Raw genomic sequence first — 16,984 nt, 5'->3', positions numbered from 1 at the left:
AACTTTGCTAAGGATAGCATTAGAAAATTGTATTTCATTAGCTAATTATAGGCCATTAAAACAGTTATTGCTGGAAATCTAGAATCAGCGAAAACGATTTATATGAGAAGTATATTTTCTAGTTGCCCGATTTCGTTGCATTTTACTATCTACAAATTATGATCGATAAAAATTTAATTTTTTAATTTATATTACTGTTAACTGCTTAACTGAAAAATAAATATAATATAAGCTCAGATCTGAACAATTCTATGGATGGTAGCTATATGATAAATACTGATAAGCCCGATTGAAATTCAGAATTACTTTCATTTTGCACTTTTCGATTACGATTCTTTTCGTAATTTCTAATTATTTCTAAACTTCATGTTCTCAATTATTACCCGAGACACACATGTAGTAACAATACCATGATAAAAATATTATGGTATTGTGTTTACTACGTACATTGACACACATCGATTTGTAGTAAACTGAAATACCAACTATATTTTACAGACATCAGATATTTCCAAAAAATGTAAACAATAAATATTTACATATGTGTAATGGAGAAAGCAATTTTTAAAATTACAAAAAAATGGCAAAAATATGTACTTTCTGCACAAAAAACAGAAGTAGTTGAAATGTATCTTAAAAGCCCGTCGTTTACGGCCATCAAAATAAGGTGATACATGACCCTGGCGTTTGAAAAAAAAAAAACACTTGTGAAATTTTTTATATTTTCCATTTTATTTATTTATTTTTGAAACGTCATTTTGACAAAATATTTGAAAAAGCTTTTGTATATAAGCTCTCTCCCAGGTTTCTTACCTATTTTTAGCTGTGTTTAGTGAAATACCACAAAAAAAATGCTGATATTGTTACCAGCAAAATACTACATTGCTCACATGGTAAAGTGCTAGTATTTGGTGACACACATCTGGTATTTGTACGAACAATAGTATTGTTACTACATGTGTGTCTCGGGTATTATTATGTAGCATTACATTCTAAAGACCAGAAAAACTTGATTTACTGATTAAAAATCATTACTTATTATCTTTTATCTTTTATCCTTCTTGTTTAAAAATTAGTTATAACGGGTGATTTTTTTGAGGTTAGGATTTTCATGCATTAGTATTTGACAGATCACGTGGGATTTCAGACATGGTGTCAAAGAGAAAGATGCTCAGTATGCTTTGACATTTCATCATGAATAGACTTACTAACGAGCAACGCTTGCAAATCATTGAATTTTATTACCAAAATCAGTGTTCGGTTCGAAATGTGTTTCGCGCTTTACGTCCGATTTATGGTCTACATAATCGACCAAGTGAGCAAACAATTAATGCGATTGTGACCAAGTTTCGCACTCAGTTTACTTTATTGGACATTAAACCAACCACACGAATGCGTACAGTGCGTACAGAAGAGAATATTGCGTCTGTTTCTGAGAGTGTGGCTGAAGACCGTGAAATGTCGATTCGTCGCCGTTCGCAGCAATTGGGTTTGTGTTATTCGACCACATGGAAGATTTTACGCAAAGATCTTGGTGTAAAACCGTATAAAATACAGCTCGTGCAAGAACTGAAGCCGAACGATCTGCCACAACGTCGAATTTTCAGTGAATGGGCCCTAGAAAAGTTGGCAGAAAATCCGCTTTTTTATCGACAAATTTTGTTCAGCGATGAGGCTCATTTCTGGTTGAATGGCTACGTAAATAAGCAAAATTGCCGCATTTGGGGTGAAGAGCAACCAGAAGCCGTTCAAGAACTGTCCATGCATCCCGAAAAATGCACTGTTTGGTGTGGTTTGTACGCTGGTGGAATCATTGGACCGTATTTTTTCAAAGATGCTGTTGGACGCAACGTTACGGTGAATGGCGATCGCTATCGTTCGATGCTAACAAACTTTTTGTTGCCAAAAATGGAAGAACTGAACTTGGTTGACATGTGGTTTCAACAAGATGGCGCTACATGCCACACAGCTCGCGATTCTATGGCCATTTTGAGGGAAAACTTCGGAGAACAATTCATCTCAAGAAATGGACCCGTAAGTTGGCCACCAAGATCATGCGATTTAACGCCTTTAGACTATTTTTTGTGGGGCTACGTCAAGTCTAAAGTCTACAGAAATAAGCCAGCAACTATTCCAGCTTTGGAAGACAACATTTCCGAAGAAATTCGGGCTATTCCGGCCGAAATGCTCGAAAAAGTTGCCCAAAATTGGACTTTCCGAATGGACCACCTAAGACGCAGCCGCGGTCAACATTTAAATGAAATTATCTTCAAAAAGTAAATGTCATGAACCAATCTAACGTTTCAAATAAAGAACCGATGAGATTTTGCAAATTTTATGCGTTATCAAGCTCTTTTTAAAAAAGTTATCAAGCTCTTAAAAAATCACCCTTTACCAGAATCCACCGATATTAAGCGTGCTTTGGTTGCCACAGAGTGATACCTTTGTTATAAAAATTTTCATAAATCCATTTAAATTTAATAGGGGTAATTAATTTCAGTTGAACAATAAATTGCAGATGCTTTATAAATACACAATCAACCAATCTGTTAAACGGTTTCACTGGAATTCTACAGACAATTTCATATTATTAATAAGAAATATGTTAGCACTTTGCCTGCATTTTGGTATGATTTGGAACGTATTAATTAATGAGTTGTTATTTCTTCATACATCTTCTCATGCGTTTTATATTATTCAAATATTTTATTGTTTAACAAATGTTGATTTTTATTCAGCTTTTCTGGTTCAAACTATTTCGCTTACCTGCGTCTATATATCGGTAGATTAAGTGCAAAAATGAGCATAAAGTTTCATATTTTAAGTTGAACGCAAAAACAGAATCTCCTAACTGAGCTTGAGTCTGAAACTCTGCACCTGAAACATTGGAAAATACATATATTCTCGTTTTTCTACCAGCTTTTATTTAGTTAAACACATATTCAACAGTTTATTTTTAGGTTAAAATATATGTAGGTAATTGCCTGATTAGAGAGTTATTATTAAAAACTGATTTTTAGTGAATTCCGTCTACAAAGATGATAGCTTTGATAGTTTGAGGAGAAATCAGGCAAGATAATCCATCATAATTTCTGAACCCTCGATCATAATATCTTGAAGAACGCTCGAAACAAAACAGGTTTCACAGTTACAATTGCTCCGCTCACTAGATTTGAAGTCTCCAGGATGAGAACTAGACGTACCTCAGCAAAAATTCTATGTTAAAGTGATTTAAGCTCTTCAGATGAAAATTTTCTAACTAAATTCATTTTTAATAATTTCGTCTTTGCAAAGGTTTGCAATGGTTTCCGTTTGTGAGACTATACTCACTTTATTGAGACAACCCACTCAGTTAGACACTTGGGCATAAACTATCTCACTTATTAACTCATTCCATACCATGTTCTTCGAAAGCCACATTAAACGAAGGTAATACATTTTATTTTACTTTTCGTTGGTGTCACGAACTTATAATGCTGTTCAATTTCATTTAGAAACATTACGCCCGGCATAAATATGGATTTGTGTGGCAACCGTCCGCACGGTAAATGGGCAAACTCTGAATGGGAAATTTATGAGCCATGAGCGTCGAGTTAGTAGATAATGAGCGTGTAAATTGTAAGCGATGTGTGGACAAATCATTACGTTGTAATTTACGTAAACAAATTTCGGTCTCTCTCAAAATAACCAAAAACAATAAACGCCAGGTGAGTTAAGCTTGCATAAGCGGCAAATATTTTAAATATTGAAGAACAAAATTATTTTAACACAAACTAACCGCTATTGCACATCAATATTTATAAACGAATTTGGTAGATTTAATTTTTGAAACAACAATAAACACATTTACCAATACATTTACAATATTCCTGTATATATTTTCAATTAAATGTTAAATGCTCACAATGAACACGCCAACCAGAAAATTACTAGGATTATGTGTTAATATTTTAGATATTCTAAATATACAAGTATTTGATGCGCAACCACTAGCTTTGTCAATACCGAAATAATGTAATACCGGAGACTCAACAAAATTATTATACGGGACTCGTGTGAGAGATAAAGAGATGGCGGCTGCAATAACAGAGTGAATTGCATGTTCGGTAACTTCCACAAAGACATGGAGTTTACCATCCAAAAGTGAATTTTCATATTTTGAAAAATTTCGAGCGTATTTTTAACATGAACAAGCATGCTACGAAAGACTATTGGACCCTCTTAATCTTAACGTAGTCTTAAATATTTGTTGATTGTGTTTTATTTAGAATCTTACAATTGTAACTACATATGTTCGTATTGACGAGAAAAGCTACATCCCATGGTATTCACGTGCCGTTCTGATCGAATTTGCCGCAGTTTTGCTGGCATAATTCAATATTTTAATATACAGAATCTAACATAATAATAAATATAGAATTGATCAATTTTTTATTATTTATTTTATAATTTATTTGTTTTATTTTTTTTTTTTTCAAAAAACAGAAAACGGTAAAATTATCGAATTATAACCGTTTGTTACTCATAGAAACAAGTTAATACATTTTTAATTTATTAAATAAACTATTAATATATTAAATAATTTTCACGAATAGTTATCGATAATTTATAAAATAAATGTATACATAAACTCTTCACACTCATCTCTATCTAACAATCGATATTTTTGGGTTTTTTTTCATATATCTCCAAATGTCATAAACAATTAACACAAATATTTGCTAGCGAAAACACAGATAAACTCCCAAAAATATGAAAATCTATTTATTTCGACATTTTAGTCATGGAGTTGTACACATACATACTTATTCACATAGTTTAATAGAAAAAATAATTGTGTATGCTTGACAATTTCGCCAAATAAAATTGACATTTATTTATGCAGTATATTAGCGGATTGCACAAAAATCACGTTTATCATGTTTATCTGTTATGAATTGCTTGGACAATAGATTTTTATATCTGTCTATTGTCTCGTAGCGCGGGAAAGTTGTGTCAGCAAAATACACATTTCATTTTATGCTGTCACACCATTACATACACATGCATAAGAATAACTGTCAATGTGGTTCATTATTTTCCAAATACTGATAATCGTATTGTAACGGATTTCCAAAATCTGTCGTTTACTCTAAAACTCTACCCTGAGTTCGATCACTGGATTGTCAAATAAAAGTCACACTTTAATGGCTATACACTAATCTTTATTTCTAATTCCTTATAACTTAACACTTTAGTACTCAATACTCTACTTTACAACTCTAACTTATAACTTGTTTACACTTTGCTCGACAACTCTCTCCTTAGAATTGTCCACACTCGACAACTCTCTTATCAGAACTGTGTGTTGCTGCCAGTTCGACAGCCCTTATATAGTCGATTGTAAGCGATACATCGTCACTCGAATATTCTGGCAACTACGAATATCGATCTCTAGATACATCTGGCAAGTTATCGATTTCGATTGTAGATTCTAGTTTGTTCTGGTGCCAATTTCGTTACAGTATTGTTTTATACCAACTAGCAAAAAATTATATATGTAGTTCTTATAAAAATTTGATAGAGGTCAAGTGACTCCCGTAACTCAATAATTCTAACACCATAAGGGTGTTCAGGAAACGCTGAGTTTAATTTTAAATTTTTTAAATAGTAATAGACATTTTTTTTTTTGAAAATTTGCTTGCTTCTTCATAGATATCATAAATTGCTGTTCTGTCATCCGTCAAGCTTGACGAACGAAGGTTAAACACATATATACATATATAATTTTTAATAAATAGCTACATTTATAACTGTATATATAATAATAATGTTTTTCATAGGATCTATTTTCGAAATTCCATTTCAACTCGTGTCCTGTCTTCTCAAACTCGCATTATTTTGTTATTATAATCTTTAATTTGTCCAATTGTCGATTGGGTCATTCCAAATTCCTCATACGAATAGCAACCCCAGTTTCGTCTAATCACATATGCAACTTCAATCATTTTATCAATCACTCAATCATTCTCATCTGCCATCGTTCAATATTTGATTCGAATTTGTAGAATTTAATTTATTTCAGGATTCGCATTGCAACGTATACAGTTGCAGGTACAAAATGCCAGTCGCATGCAACATTATGCAATGTATTTACATATAAATTCTCAAATGTGGTTGTGTAAATTATGTGCAAGTTAATTTATAACCTTTACCACAGCGTTAACCGAGACAACAATGAACTGAATATTTGTGTGCAACAAAGTATATTTATGTGTGACTGTCTATAAGTAAATGTGTATTATGCGGTCAAAATAGCAGATAAGCAAAAACATTTGTACGTAATACAACTATCAGTCACATCGACAATACACCGAACCAAACATTTCATTGCATAAATTAATTTTTAAGCTTCAGCGCACAAAAAAAAACACGGATATTTATATGCATAAACATATTTATATATAAAAGGAAATGTCATGTAGCAAATCCTAAACGAATAAAAATTAGCATAACTGTCAAAATTAAACAAATATTTGTTAATTACTAAGAGGATGTTGCGGAATTTGGTTACTAAACTGCTTTGTGGGTTGAAGTAGTATTTAGCTTAGAAGAGCTCTTCTTGAGCAAGGATCTAATCTCATTGGTTTGGACCTGAAACTGTATAGAACTCACCTGAGCGGACGAATCACACAACGAACTGAACATTTTATACTCTCGCAAGTTATTTATTTATTATTATTATAGTAACACACAATTCGACCTATATATTCGACATAGAGTCCACTAGAATATGGAGAATATCACTATAAATGTAGTGGGCTGTGATAATTCCTAGGCCGATTTTACTCATTCTCATCACCCACCTACAGCATAACCAAGATTTTACAATCACTTAATATTGCTAATATATCTCACTTTACCGATATATACGTTATAAAGTTCACCAGAAGTTTGAAAATCCAAACATTGGGGCTAGAGGAATATTGACCAGATTATGACCATTTTTGGCACAGAGACACATTCATAGGAAATAACATATCTCATTTCAAATTCTTTAGAATATCTGTGAGATTTATGTATATTTTCGGTAAAAAAAATAGGCTACAAGCATTGAGGTCCTCATGTTCGAGTTATAATCTGATTTAGGTATATTTTCGGTGAAAATATAGGTCAGTTACACTTAAAATACACTGAACACCGCAAGCTATTTTGACATTGAATATACTACTGAAACTCCAATTTAAATATGAGTTTAGCTTTATATAATAATGTTTAATTTTGACGCATTTATTATTTAATTTTCGAGATAATGCTTTGATAAATTAATAAAAAAAAGTGGAAGACAAAAAAAAAACGGTTTAACATACTTAAATTTATTTGTTACGTTTTGTCTTCAACTTCCTGAAGTTAGATGTTCGACATTAAATGAATTACTCCAACACACCAAAACACAGAGGTTATTGCATCAACAGTATTATATTCAACATATTTCCCTCTCGATTTTAGGTTTTATTTCTGCTATTTGATACGCGTACAAACGAGTTTAGTTGAGTATAAAAAACCTAAATTGAAAAAATTAAAGCGAAATAAGAACTGTGAAACCGCAAAAAATGCAAGAAAAATATTTACCAAGTACGAATAAAAGTAGTTAAAAGTTAATAACACAACGCACAGCAACATACAAAGCAATATCAAAACCATAAATGCAAAGTATTCATAAATAGCAATAACAACACTAACAGTAACAGCAACAGCGTTAGTGGCAGCAAGAAAAACCGGTCGCAAAAATATTACAAGCAAGTTCACTTATTGCTCTGTTGTTGATTTTCTGCGATTTATTGTTGCTGTCGAAACATTTTCAAAAATCACATTAGAGCCCCAGCACCACTGCCTTTACGCCAACCAACCAACATATTTCAGCTGGCCGGTAGAGGCGATTCCATATTTTCTGGCGACAGCAACAGCATCAACAGCACTATCGATATTTTAATCGCTCAAACTCACAAGTGAGTATGAGAACACACACAAATAGATACTCAGAGACACTCCTGTGTACATTTCGAAGATTGGTAAGTAGTTTAGTATGTAAGCATATTATTGTAGACTCACGCATTGATGTGGAGTCTTTGGCGCCATTTGGCTTTTCTGGTAAATAAAAGCATTTGTACGCAGTAAAGTGCCACACCATCTAGTTGGCCATAACCAAATGCAACTGCAACTATGGCAACGGCATCGCAAAGATTTCCACACCGACTTACCTGCTGCCCCACTCAAGGCGCATTGATGGTGCTGATATGTAATATGCGGAAATGTACACGAGAGGAAATATGTAATCAGTGGGCTACCCTGTAGCAATTTTTTTTAAATGTCAGGTAAATAAATTTATCTGAATTTTTATCCAGTTCACCAATTAACACTTGACTTTAAGCACTCTAACCACCCTTATTCGACTGCCTTCTTCTCCTTTCTTACCAACCTATATACATTATATAGCTGAATCTACCAGATCAGGCCATTTATTTCTACGTTTTGCAATTTGGCGCCATTTGGAAATTTCAAGTGATGCCAGGGCACCTTCCACTTGGTCATTCCAACGGAGTGGAGGTCTTCCTGTTCCGCGGCTTCCACCAGCGGGTACTGCAGAGCTGGAGTGTTTCACCGATTCTGCGTTGAATTTCGAGGCTGACATTATTGCTGGTGCTCAGGTAGACGAAATTATCAACAACTTCAAATTTATGACTATCAACGCGAGTGTTTGAAAACATGAGATATTTCGTCTTGTCCTCATTCACCACCAGACCCATTCGCTTCGCTTCCTTATCCAGTCTGGAAAAAGCAGAACTAGTTCCTCGAACTGATTGGACAGTGACGGCAGATAGACGTTTCCAAGGCAGTAACCTCCTTATGAGTAAAGGACAAAAGTGGTGCTTGTCGGTAACAAATAGTTTGTCTCAAGATCAATCATAGAGTTCGATGGTTGCAGATCTAGATTTCAAGTGGACAACATGATTAAAATTTTTTAAATTTAAAATGTCAAATGGGACGTGTGTCCCGGTAGCCCTGAACCATTTTAGTAATTTTTACGAAATTCGCAAAACTTCCGCGCATGCAATAACCGCCTACATCTTTTTCAACTCGAATTCGGAACAGGAATCAAGAGTCAGCCTAGTTTCCCAAAGAGTGGCTCAAACTGGTTACTAGAAATTTATACGCTGGTACTCGTATACATGCATACACACACTTTGTGGACTTGGATCCACAAGCTGCTGACAACTACCGACAATAATAAGACTTAAAATTTCGCTGGCAGTTGAGTGGCAGCACAAATCCTGTTGCTGTAGCAACATTGTCACAACGTCATGACGGCACAAATTTGTAATTGTAATTGCTCGTTGCCGAGATTGGGATTGATGCAACCAATGAACAGCAGCAAAGCCGTCCTCGCAGAGACCACAAATGCATGTTGCATAGCAACCCAACCTATACGCAACGGTAGATAGATACGTACTACAGATATGTAGGGCGGGTTTACATAGCCGCAAGTAAAGGATATAGCTAAGTGAAGAAAAAGGAATTCTCTGTGGTTGTCAGCTGCTGCTCGAGCTCTTGCCATCATTGCCGCCAATGCTCATTGCTATTTCTCTTCTCGTTTCCACATATGCATGCGAACATTTGCACATTTGCGTCGCGCCTGCAGTCGAACGGCTGAAAAATAGAAAATTTGATTTTGAAAACTACAAACCACTTCTTAGTCGGTTGACGTACACGCATTTCCGCGCTGTGTTCCATTCACTTCACTTCACTCTTCAGTTCATGTGAACTCGGCACTTCAACGATGTGGAGCTCGATGGTGTTTAGCCATACGTTCGTTGTAGTTGAGCGCTATTTGACAATGGTTGGAGGTCAACCAAAAGCTGCTGTACACAGCACTCATTCATACATATCTTATATGCATAGTTTTGGCCTTCGATAAAGGAAATTATTGTTGTTTTTGTTATTGTTAAGTGCTTTCAGCGTTATGGTTACCAAAGTTTCGGGAACGTTAGAGTGTGCCGAAAGTTCTCAAGTACAAGCAATTGATTTGTAGTGTTGGTAAGAGAGCGGCGAAAGGAGGTCGAACAAATGTTTGAGGGCGAATGTTTCTAGACCGGAGTCCACAAGAGACACGAAGTAATATTTACATAAATGTAATATATACATACATCGTTGGCCAAGGTATGGTACAGACTTATCACGTAAAGAAATCAAAGAAATCTGTTTTCAAAACTCGAGTACACTACACTGTATAGGTAAATGATTCATAATATTCGGGTTCTTTCTCAAAAGTAGAGAACCTAAACTTTTGTATTTAAATCCTCTAAATAGTTTAGTTGTTAAAATAATGCAACTTAACAATTTTATGAACGGAACTTCTTCGTTAAATACTATTAATTTAATTAATTAATTACACACACTCAGAGTAAATCACACATGACTAATAACCATTTTAAAGTTATTGGCGAAAAAGAGCACAAAATACAAAAACAAGATAAGCATAAAGCTTCAACAATAACTCTAACCACGCATATTAACCACTTAACTGTTGTATTACGAAAACGTTAAAGCAAATTTAGCGGGTCGAAATACATACATATACAATATTTTTTAACAGCGAAGTAATATTAGTAAACGACGTGAAAGAAATAATTATTATTTGCAAACCGACTGTTATTTGGGCCTCGCGTGAGTTTAGCATTAGCAGAGCTATCGTCAGCGCTTACGTCGTCGCAAGGTCGTTCTCCATTGGGAGGAATTGTAAGAGATCTAGGGGTCGTCATGACCTTATTAGAACACATTTTTATCAATCAACATATTTTCTTTGCCAGTTTTCAATTGATGTTTAAGACTGAATATTTTATCTGATCTCTGCCGCCAAGGACGTAGAGTGGCAATTGTACTAGCATAGCTTGACTGTCTCAAAATTATAAGATTGAAGCTAGTTGCTTTAGCAGCTTAAAAAGTACTTATGTTGAGGATTCTAAAATAGTAAATTCAAAAATCCGACGTTTGACTGATTTGCAAAAGAGTAATTTCTGTGGAGTTTCGTTTAGGTTTAACAACTGTATGGCGAAGCAAGTACTGAACTCATGAGAGATCTAGACACATTGTTCAAGTAATACAAAATACGTTATTCCTCAATCACTATATATACTAATGAGAATACATACAACGATTATTAACACCAAAAAAATTATGATCCTTTGTCAAAAAAATTATGATCCTTCACAGCATTTCAAATTCCTCCAAACTCAAAACTTCTTTAATTTATTGAATTATGTGCTGAATTGCTTGTGTACTATGTTGGCAACTTAAACAATTTGTGTATTAATTTACCAGACAGCGCGAAACATTTCCTTCGCCACCCATACATCTGTACGTATATTTGTTTTTAAGAAATGTCTAGCCACTTTTTTCCTTTGACTGAAATTCTCAGCCAACTTAACCATGTCCTAACTGCAATGCAATGTTTTCAACTCACTAATACTTTATGTCACCCAACTAAGAGACTCGCTTTCATGCAACTAATTACCTTTTAGAATTTTCAAAAACTTTTATAATTTCGTTAGTATCGGTTGGACTCTTTACAAAACTGTCATTCTACAACGAAGTGCTTTTACTTTAACCATTGTGTGAGTGTTGATGGGTAGGTTATACCTTTTTGTGTTTGGAAGTGGAATGTGGAATGAGGGCAAGGAAGGCTTTAGAATATGCTCATTTTAAAAGGAGGGACAAGCTATACAAATTTCAATTTTACGGTATGAGGTCCGAATTTCCTAATTTTAGATGTTTGCACAAACAAAAAGTGTAAAGTGTACAAATAAGTTTATTGTTAAGATGCCTAAATATCGTTTTGCAGTGAATAAGTTTCATTCAGAGATTTTATAGTCATACTGCTCAAATCGAACAAAAAATGGTAAAATCCCCACATCCCGCATTCATTCAACATCTCAAGGACCAAGAAAGCCTCATACGCCTAAACTAAGGGTTAAGAAGCAAGTAACATTCGGTTGCAATTCGAAAAGTTGCCGCTGAAAATTAGCTGAAAAGTCTGTGCGCGCAGCAACAAAGTCTGCCATTATATACATATATATTATATGTATATTTTTTGATGGTAACGGGGATGGGGTCATATGTAGAAGTTCACGCAAGTGAGGAAAGTTTCTGATTGCCATTCACTTGGGAGTGGCCAGGAACGATTCTTTTGCATATGACTCAAGCAGCTCACGACTTCCGGTTTTAGACCAAGTATCCCCTGGGTAGCTAACAGACATCCGTTTGGAGGCGAGCTAAAGTGAGAAGGCGAAGCCCGCTTCTGCGGTTTTGCGTAGGGCTTGGGACCCACCACATAAAAAAATCTCCCCAATGAAAACAAACACCTAGCCTCGGATGAGAAACCGCCCTTTTGATGACGACCCCTGCAAATGTACTAAGGATCATGATTTGAGGGCATGCACCTGGAATGTCCGGACTCTTAATTGGAAAGGTGCCTCTGCCCAGCTGGTTGATGTCCTCATACAACTAAAGGCTGACATCACCGCCGTCCAAGAAGTGCGATGGACGGGACAAGGACGGAAGAAGGTGGGTCCTTGTGACATCTACTACAGCGGCCATATAAAGGAGCGCAAATTTGGTGTTGGATTTGTGGTGGGAGACTACGTCGCCGAGTCCTGGCATTCACCCCGGTGGATGAACGTCTTGACACAATCCGCATCAAAGCGAGGTTCTTCAACATATCGCTGATTTGCGCCCACGCCCCAACGGAAGAGAAGGACGATGTGACCAAAGATGCTTTCTATGAGCGCCTAGAATGCACCTATGAGCGCTGCCCCCGCCACGATGTCAAAATCGTGCTTGGCGATTTTAACGCCAGGGTGGGTAAAGAAGGTGTCTTTGGCACAACAGTCGGAAAATACAGCCTCCATGACGAAACATCGCCAAACGGCCTGAGGCTGATCGACTTCGCTAGCGCCCGAAATATGGTTGTCTGTAGTACCAGATTCCAGCATAAAAAAATTCATCAAGCAACGTGGCTGTCCCCTGATCGAAACACGCGCAATCAAATCGATCACGTTGTGATAAACGGAAGACATGTCTCCAGTGTTTTAGACGTGCGTACGCTCCGAGGACCAAACATTGACTCGGACCATTATCTAGTAGCAGCAAAGATACGCACCCGTCTCTGTGCAGCAAAGAACGCCCGTCAACAAACACAAGGAAGGTTCGACGACAAAAAACTGCAATCACAACCGACAGCCGAACGATTTTCTACTCGACTTGCACTCCTGCTCTCTGAGAGCACTCATCAGCATCTCGATATAAGGAAGCTGTGGAACGGCATCTCAAACTCATTGCATACCGCTGCAGCCGAAACAATTGGTCTCCGGCAACGCCAAAAAAACAGTTGGTACGATGAGAATTGTCGTTCCGCCTACCTCGCAACGTTGCGATCGAACACAACACGTTCGGGGTGGGATAGATATCGAGAACTGAAGAGGGAAGCGAGACGCATTTGCAGACGTAAAAAGAAAGAGGCCGAAAGCTGGCCGACATGGGTAATGCTCGAAAATTTTATGAAAAGATCAGGCGATTTACAGAAGGTTTTAAGACCGGAGCATTATCATGTAGGGACCGAGGAGGTAATCTGGTAACGGATGTCCAGAGCATACTGGGATTGTGGAGGGAACACTTCTCCGACCTGCTCAATGGCTGTGAAAGTACAACACCAGGAGATGGCGAACCCGATTCCCCAATCTATGACGATGGAATAGATGTTCCATTACCCGACCATGAAGAAATTCGAATAGCAATTACCCGCTTGAAGAACAACAAAGCGGCGGGGGCCGATGGATTACCGGCCGAGCTATTCAAATACGGCGGCGAAGAACTGATAAGGTGCATGCATCAGCTTCTTTGTAGAATATGGTCGGAAGAAAGCATGCCTGACGATTGGAATCTTAGTGTGCTCTGCCCAATCCATAAGAAGGGAGACCCCACAATCTGCGTCAACTACCGTGGTATAAGTCTCCTCAATATCGCATATAAGGTTTTGTCGAGCGTATTGTGTGAAAGACTAAAGCCCACCGTCAACGAACTGATTGGACCTTATCAGTGTCCCTTTAGACCTGGAAAATCTACAATGGACCAGATATTCACCATACGTCAAATCTTGGAAAAGACCCGAGAGAGAAGAATCGATACTCACCATCTTTTTATCGATTTTAAAGCTGCCTTCGATAGCACGAAAAGGAGCTGCCTTTATGCCGCGATGTCTGAATTTGGTATCCCTGCAAAACTAATACGGCTATGTAAGCTGACGTTGAGCAATACCAAAAGCTCCGTCAGGATTGGGAAGAACCTCTCCGAGCTGTTCGATACCAAACGAGGCTTCAGACAGGGTGACTCACTATCGTGCGACTTCTTCAATCTATTGCTGGGAAAAATAATACGAGCTGCAGAGCTAAATAGAGAGGGTACAATCTTCTACAAGAGTGTACAGCTCCTGGCGTATGCTGATGATATTGATATCATCGGAAGCAACAACCGCGCCGTTTGTTCTGCGTTTTCCAGACTAGATAAAGAAGCGAAGCGTATGGGTCTGGTGGTGAATGAGGACAAGACGAAATATCTCCTGTCATCAAACAAACAGTCAGCGCACTCGCGTCTTGGCTCCCACGTCACTGTTGACAGTCATAACTTTGAAGTTGTAGATAATTTCGTTTATCTGGGAACCAGCATTAACAACACCAACAATGTCAGTCTTGAAATCCAACGCAGAATCACTCTTGCCAACAGGTGCTACTTTGGACTGAGTAGGCAATTGAAAAGTAAAGTCCTCTCTCGACGAACCAAAATCAAACTCTATAAGTCGTTCATTATTCCCGTCCTGATGTATGGCGCTGAAGCGTGGACGATGACAACATCCGATGAGACGACTCTTGGGGTTTTCGAGAGAAAGGTTTTGCGCAAGATTTATGGTCCTCTAAACATTGGCAACGGCGAATACCGCAGACGATGGAACGATGAGCTGTACGATTTATACGACGACATTGACAGAGTTCAGCGAATAAAAAGACAGCGGCTACGCTGGCTAGGTCATGTTGTACGGATGGAAGAAAACACTCCAGCTCTGAAAGTATTCGATGCAGTACCCCGCTGGAGGAAGCCGCGGAAGAGGACGACCTCCACTCCGGTCGAAAGACCAAGTGCAAAGTGACCTGGCTTCACTTGGTGTTTCCAGTTGGCGCCAAAAAGCAAAAAGGAGGAATGAGTGGCGCGCTCTGGTGGATTCGGCTATAATCGCTTAAAGCGGTTCCTACGCCAAATATATATATATATAACGTTTTTCTTTAATTTTTATTACCTGTTTTGTACAACACTAATGAATTCTCAATATCTTTCTTTCTCACACTTTTCAGCATTTCACAGTTGCGCGTGTTCGCCCGTTGATGTAATGAGTGAAGGTGAAATTTCTAACTGTGAAGGTATACATCGGTGAATGGGATTTATGTTTATAGGCGTACATACATGTTTATATATATACACAGGTAAACAGTGTGTTAGACAATTATACGTATTTTAGTTCAATGAACGTCTGTAATGTCTATCTACGTATGCATTGAGACATGACTTTTCTAGAGCATAATAAAAGAGAATTGTTGAGCATGAAATGTCGTACTTAATTCGAAAAAGTTTGCGTTTCGTTAGACTGTGTAAAAATTTAATTTAATGAATTTAATAATAATTATGAATCGGACTATCAATTCTTCATTATAAAAATAAAGTCCTTAGTAAGGCTACCAAACAAATTTCGTCACCTACCCAAATGGTTAATTTTTATCTTTAACCATTTTGGTTAAATGAGTCATCAGCATTTTCAGAAATATTTTGCCTCAGCCATTATTACTCTACTTCTCTCCTTTCGTAATAATTACCCAATATCCTGATTTCAGGATGTAATTCAAATTCTGGACTTTCCCATCGCTGGAACCTTGTGACCACTATAATGGAGTTTTCAGTGAACCTTTCTCGAAATAATTTTTTACGACCCGAAAGGAAATAATCGTCGAAATACATCAATCACAAATATTAAAAAATTATCAAAAGAAGTTCGACAATGATAGTCCAGATGTTGGTATTCTCTTATTAATTTTTAATTATTTTTAATCTTACCAAAAAAACAGGTATGTTGTATTTCATAGAAAATGTCGGCATACTTTTCAACAACACTGTAAACACATGCAGTCAAACCCGAGGGATACGTCCACAAAGTTGGGTTTGTAACCAGTCAACGTTGCCAAAGGACACACTTTCACGTTCTAACTGTAATTAATTTGCGCACTCGGACTCGCCAGGTTTTGACACAAATGCGCCTAGGAAATTAATGGAATAAAGGAAAGCTTGTTGCCTCTCCAAAGGCTTTACAGTTCAAGAATTTTGCATTATACTTCTGCTTGGCAATGCAACTAGAGAAAATATGTACGTATGTATGTATATTACCACTACTACTTTAGAGTGGAAACATTTTCAATTTAGCCACTTTCCACCTCACCACCCACACTCACTTATTAACTTTTTCAAGAAAATTCCGCATTAGCTGACATTAAGTGAATTTATAGTAGTAGTTTTAAGTTGGTGGCGGTATAAACACAAGTTTGCGAAGAAAATATATGTACAACGAGAACATTTGTTGAAAGAAAAGTGAAATAATTCATTGGCCGCAGGGTCAATAATTTCCTAGAGAAATTAAAAAACATATATATTTCGGTATTTATGTATGTACTTAAACAATTTGATAGTGAATGAGACCCCAAATACAAGGGTAGCCGTTGGCTTTTAGAATTTTATTTTCAATTTACAAACCATTATTGGTCTCTGAAGCTGTTCTTCACTGACAAAATCTTCAATTAACTTAACTAAATAGTTCCAGGAGCAATCTCATCAGTATTGCAAGCGGAAATTAAGT

General features: G+C 36.8%; 1 protein-coding gene across 4 annotated transcripts in view; it reads right to left on the bottom strand.

Annotated features, from left to right (window-relative positions):
* Window positions 1-16,984, bottom strand: part of LOC128923089 (cadherin-87A-like) — a 231,858-nt gene that overhangs the window by 67,802 nt on the left and 147,072 nt on the right. The window contains exon 3 of one of the 4 annotated variants that reach the window (XM_054235535.1): window positions 2,767-2,877. The exons of the other annotated variants lie outside the window; for them this stretch is intronic. The gene's annotated coding sequence lies outside the window, so the exon portion shown is untranslated. The remainder of the gene's footprint in view (window positions 1-2,766; window positions 2,878-16,984) is intronic. 4 annotated transcript variants of the gene reach the window in all.

This window comes from Zeugodacus cucurbitae, chromosome 2, assembly GCF_028554725.1.
Source record: "Zeugodacus cucurbitae isolate PBARC_wt_2022May chromosome 2, idZeuCucr1.2, whole genome shotgun sequence".
Taxonomy (NCBI): Eukaryota; Metazoa; Arthropoda; class Insecta; order Diptera; family Tephritidae; genus Zeugodacus; species Zeugodacus cucurbitae.
This window is presented reverse-complemented; position numbering and strand designations above follow the sequence as displayed.